Genomic DNA, 5621 nt, shown 5'->3' with positions numbered 1-5621 from the left:
TGTTGTAAAAACTTGTGTTTGAATAAATAAAAAAATAGTGACGTAAATTTAATTTCAAATATTTCGCGCGTTTTCTGCTCAGATGATGAAAACAAAGCACGTGTGCTAAAACTATTAATTAGCTGATTAATGACGCACATAAGCGTCTTGAGAGTAAACACACAGAAAAGAAAAATTTCTTGAACCAAGAAAATTGTAAGGAAGACCGAAGTTATTTTAGAGCTAGAAGAAATTTTCTTGGCTGATTTAAGGTTGATTAAAATAAAATAAAAATAATTTTAAATCTATTGTGCCATTGTCCATCCAGACAAAAAAGGTACTGAGCATCTGTTGTAAACAAACTTTATTTATACAGTTTATATATAGACATACAAATGATAAGTAGAATTTAGTTTATTGCTAATTATAATTGAACTTCATTGAAGTCATAGAATCACTCAGTCTAGACTCCTTCAAAAATAAAGCTTTTGAATTTTTTGTGAAACTAGAACGAGACAATGTACTATAAATGTCAAACAGGCCATTAAAAAATTTTTAAATTAAAAATTTGCATTCTAAACTACTAAAGTATTATAACATGTTACCATTGAAATAATTAGCTTTTAAATATTGCTCTTTGATCCTATTATTGTTCTTACTCCCATAAATAGTACTGTATTACTGAATTTTGCAACTGTACTATTTAATTATTAAAAATTATTAACTTCCTTAAAATATGATGATGTTGGTCTTCTATATTTAATATTGTAATACGTGTACTTTAAAATAAAAATTATGTATATTATTATCATTCGGCTATTTTGCCTTGACATAAAAATCGAATGAAATAAATAGAGACAATTTAAGTTAAAAAAATCACTTGATTTTTGTAAGGCGAGAGTAGAGCACTACCTCCGCTTCGCTTATGAGGTGTGCAATTGCTTGACCTTGACTAGTTGGAAATATTTCACGACCTGAAACGTTTTGCGTTGTAGTATCATGGTGCCCATAACCTGGAGAAAAAATCAACAAAGTTGTTTTTTATAATTTATATCAATTGAGAATGTATAATAAATATTTAATGGCACAATCGATGTCTTTCAGGGTGTAAAGCATCGCACTTAAAACTTGTGATGTTTGAAAGGTACATTGAGATCCGCTCGTGCCGTTATAAGCTAAAACGTTCAGTTATTATTATACCTCGTGTTAGATACATGTTTGCAAGTATGTGTGTATTTTACTACTCAACTATTATATTGTGTGCCTGTATTAAATGTATACAAAAGTATGAGCACACCAGTGACCTATATAAAACAGAAAGAAGGAAGTAAGGTATACACGCAAAGAAGACGAAGACAAAGAAGAAGGTGAAGGCAGTGGATAAGAAGAAGAAAAGAAGAAGCGCACGGCCGTTAATGCTTGCGTCCATCCAGCAGCGGTTGCAGCAGAATAAACAAGTGTTATGTAGTTGTGTATAGGTACTGTTAGGTAATGTGCCCACCAACCGAGTCTGTAGGTCATAGGGATAGGGAGAGAGTGAGATGGAGACGGAGATGGAGAGGCGAAAGGATATAAAACAAATGTGAAGAAGACCGAGAAGAAAATAATCGAGTGAAGAATGAAGAAGGTGCTCGGTTCTTGCTTCTAATGTAACATTTTATTTATGTTTTGTTATTTTTTATTTTATTTATAGCCCTGGATTTTTTAGGTTTGTTAACAGTCTTTTTATGTGCTCTTCGATGGGATGTTGATGGGACGCCTGAGATTTATGCCGGGTTAATTGTAATGAGCCGGTGATTGAATCTGAGGACGTTAACATGGAAAGAAAGAAAGAGGAGGATGTTATGGGATAAATTTATGTAAGAAGCACTAAGACATAATGCATGTTAAGTGTTACAGCATCAGCATTACGTGTTGGTGCTGTTATGTGCTAGAATTTATAATATAAGGTAAATAACCACGCTCTACTCTTTGCTCGATCGTTATAGAGAATAAAGAGTTTTGTGTGAATAGAAGGGATTAATGACATTTTTTTGGGATGGAGGTTTTTTGTGGGGAGTAGTGGGATAAATGGAAGGGTTTAATTGATGGTAATGTTTCTCATGGTGAAGGCTGAGAATGTAAGGTTGTTTTGGACAAGATACTTTAAGTAGGACACTGAATAAGTGTGAACCGATGACGCACGGAAATTTATCAGTTTAGAACGTAATATACGCTTCTGGTTTAACTTTATAATAAAGTTCAATAATATCACGTAAAAAATCGGTTGATACACTTCAATATTTCCTCTAGGGTGTTTGAAAATAAAAAACGCAAATTTTTTTTTTCTTCATAATTGTGTCTGAAAATTGACAATACATCTTAAAATAAAAATTTTGGTCTTAATCCGAGCTATTAAAAATTTTAATCAAAATTTGTCCTAATGCATTTTTTTATTGTCTATTTAATTAACACACTGAAAAAAAAAAAGTTAGATTAAATCAAGAGAAAAATTCTTGAATTTTTCTACTCCAATCAAAAAGATGAAGTTTGTCAAAATTGTTTACTTCTTACAAGTAAATTTTTTTATTCTGTGGACGAGACAAATTTTTTTTTTTTTTTTTTTTTTGAATTTTTGCTACCTAAGAACGTTCAATGCTAAGGAACTTTAAAAAGAAATTTCACAGTCATTATTTAACCACACGACTGTTTTTTAACAATAAATTTGACTATCGTACACCGAGTTCATTATTTTACTTTGCGTTCTGGAACGTAGTGGAGCGTTCGACTCGCGTAATGATGAACACTATTCGCGGGAGAATTTACAACGAAGTTTAAGATTTGAACATACATTTTTCGCTTGATTAAAACTCTGACGAGTTATTAATTTATAAATTATTGTTTAATATCAATTCATGATTTTCTGAAAGTAAGTCATTAAATTTCATTTAATTCAACACCTTATCTTATCTTGATTTCAACCCATTAGGGTACAGTTTAAAATAAACTATATAATTATTAATCTTCGATTAAATTTAAAATTTTAACTGCAAATTACATCGATGACATTTTAACAACTCACTGTTAAATGAAAATGTGTAAATAAATAATTTAATAAATTCAGTAAAATAATAAGAATGTTACAATAAAAATGTTATATATGTGTGGAATATAAAAATAAATTATTACAATGATGTATTATGTGGTTTTAATCCATTTATAACAGTCCCCTATCATAAGTTTCGGTAAAAATACTAAAATCTCGAAAAAAAAAAAAAAAAAAAAAAAAATTCAATTGGCTGTGTATTAATTATCATTAAGCTAATAATTTTGTAGCCCTTGGTATTTTTTTTATAAAATCAAAAATAATCTGGTTGAACAATTTTGTACAAATTTAAGACGTCCTTACGGAAAATCATCCATATGACTTATGTTGTAAATCAACACTGCTGTAAGCGCCGCTTTACAAGCAGTTTCATTCAAATAAATAAAATTAAATAAATTATTATTTTATTTATAAGTTATTGTTATTATTAATTCAAAATATTGAATAAAAATGGTTAATATTTATAAAAACTTATTTGTTATACTCTTAGAGATATTTTTTTAAAATGCAAATAATTTAAACTTATAAAGTAAACGAAAATTGATTTAATTTAATTTAAATGTTATTAATTTTTTTTTACTTTATTTTTTCACCTAGAACTAAATTTAATTAATGTATAAATAAATAAATAAATTATACTTATGTCTTATTTATTTACTTTGTCATACGTCATAATTTAAGGTCTAATTTAGCTTTCTTCTTTAACTCAACCTTTGAAATAAAAAAAAAAAAAAAAAAAAAAAAAATTCAGTCTTTCAATAAAGGGATACGGGATTCAAATTTGAATGACTTGAGTGTACTATTGTTTAATTTGCCTAAAGAGTTAATAAATTTCGTGCTACTACATGACATTAAAAAAAAAAAGAACCTACAATCTGACAACCGATTACATGGACTATTACGGCGACAAACACGAAATAATAAATCTCAAAAAAAAAAAAAAGATATTTATATAAAAATCTCGAATATATGAGTCGATTTTTTTTCTAACATCGAAGAATACTAAAGACGAGTATAAAGACTTAGTAAATATAAAAGCGAGTTCACGTGCCCTGGCACGCGACACGTGACTCGGTGATTCAGTCTCAACACAGCGGTAAGAAAATCACACACTACAACATCTACTACACATGTATAGAGACATGAAAGAAATGCCATAAACGGTGTCTGTGTTAGTACTACCCATCTATTTAAAAGTAAACACACAAAAGGATAACTCGTTGAAACCATCCTCCTGAATGATGTTAAATTTCAACAAAACCCGCAGATTCACGTAACCCTTTCTTCCTTTCCTTTTCCTTACACTTTTACGCCTCTTCCTGCAGCTGCGTAATCCTTTCTTCGAGCATAACATCACCATAACATCGGCGTCTTGTGTTATGAAATTCAAACAAACCCTCCAATTCCCCAATTGTCCTTCAATATGAGATAAATCCTCTCATCTATTTATCTCGGATTCCATCTTGAGCGTATTCCGGAAAAAATTTATATATATATATATGTTAAAAAACTCGTACGTCCCTCTCGAGCTATTACATCTGTCTGGGCACGAGGTAAAAAAAAAAACGGGTAAAAAAATAGTAGAGTCCATCGTGGCGTGTGCCCGGTTTCATTGTCCTTTTTTTAACGTACCGATCATATTTTATTCTTAGTTTAGGGTTTTTTTAACCGAGGTATCGATTTCTTCCGGGAAACCTGGACAATCATTCATATATTCTCGTTTATTATGTTTCTTTACCAACTACAGCGTAATCCGGAAGTCCTTGATGCTACCATACGCAGATGTAATATAGATCTTTCTAAAGTATTATTAGATATTGATCGATTTCATTTAGATTTTTTAATAAACTATGCTTCGTTTTTAATTTTGTTTTGTAGAACTTGTTTTCTGGTGAGTTGACGGTATGTAAAATAAAAGGATAAATAGATTTTAAAATTTTATGATTATTCTTATTTAATAGAGACCTGAAATTTTCAAAACACCTTCTGTCAATGAAAATAAGAATTTTTTTATTGTTAGATTAATTTAAATTAAATTTGATCACTCTTTGATGTTTTTAAGTTATTTAGACTAACTTTATATGAACATCCGTATGCATGCGTGGGTAAGGATAAGCTGTGAGGATCTTTTGAACGAATTGACTATTCAAGATCCGATTACACTATTCAAAAAAGGATTTGCTGTATTCAAATTTTCGAGAAATGTTGACTTAATCGGTTAATTTAATCTTGAGTTATCCTTAAGAATAAATCTTTCCCGTTAAATAAAGAAATCACGAGAAAATACGTATACACAAAACAAGGTTTACTAGAACTACAAAAATTTTTTGAAAGATCTAAGTTGACTTAAAAAAAGAAGAAATATTCTTAGGACAACAAAATTTTCTTGGCTCGATTAATAAAACTTTGCTAAAGCCAAGACAGAATTTTCTTACATATTTTTTTTTTTTTGAATAAAAATTAGTTATTCGACCAAGAATTCATTCTTTCTATACGAGAAAAAATTATAGGAAAAATTACAATTGTAACATCGTAATTCATGATCAAACTTTCAAAG

Source organism: Cotesia typhae, unplaced genomic scaffold, assembly GCF_013202065.1.
Source record: "Cotesia typhae breed Kobodo isofemale line unplaced genomic scaffold, CoteBio_Ctyphae contig_43, whole genome shotgun sequence".
Taxonomy (NCBI): domain Eukaryota; kingdom Metazoa; phylum Arthropoda; class Insecta; order Hymenoptera; family Braconidae; genus Cotesia; species Cotesia typhae.
Note: the sequence above shows the minus strand (reverse complement) of the source record.